This window comes from Orycteropus afer, unplaced genomic scaffold (assembly GCF_000298275.1).
Source record: "Orycteropus afer afer isolate SDZICR_OR568_19922 unplaced genomic scaffold, OryAfe1.0 scaffold00075, whole genome shotgun sequence".
NCBI lineage: Eukaryota > Metazoa > Chordata > Mammalia > Tubulidentata > Orycteropodidae > Orycteropus > Orycteropus afer.
In genome coordinates, this window is record NW_006921662.1 from 10,827,897 (window position 1) to 10,828,405 (window position 509).

Below are 509 nucleotides of genomic sequence, written 5' to 3' on the forward strand. Positions count from 1 at the left end.
CCAAATCAAAATAAAATAATAAAAACATAAAAAAATCATCCACCTGGGGTATTTCTGTTGGGAGTGGCACAAAACAATGTTCTGGGAGGTTCCCACTCTCTCTCAGGTGCTTAGAATTCTGATGTTATGATTGGTTGGTTTGGCCACTCTGCCGGGCTCAAAAGGAGGCCTCCTGGAGGCAGAAGTCTCTCTGACCTCTGGCTAAGGAAGACATGTTGCTGAGAAAGAGACACTGAGAGACATGCACTGCTGACAAAGAGACACCAAGAGACATGTGTTGCTGAGAAAGAGACACCGAGAGACACACATTGCTGGGAAAGAGACTGAGAGAGACTGAGAAAGACTGTTGGGTGAGAGACAGAAGGCTGGGAGAGAGGCTGAACATTATTCCTGAGCTTGAATTGTAGCCTGGTGCTTCCCTAATAAACCCCATAATCTGTGAGTTCTCTGTGGCCATTGCAGTGAATGATCAAACCCGGCAGACAGGCTTTGGGTGCTGCAGGAGGAAC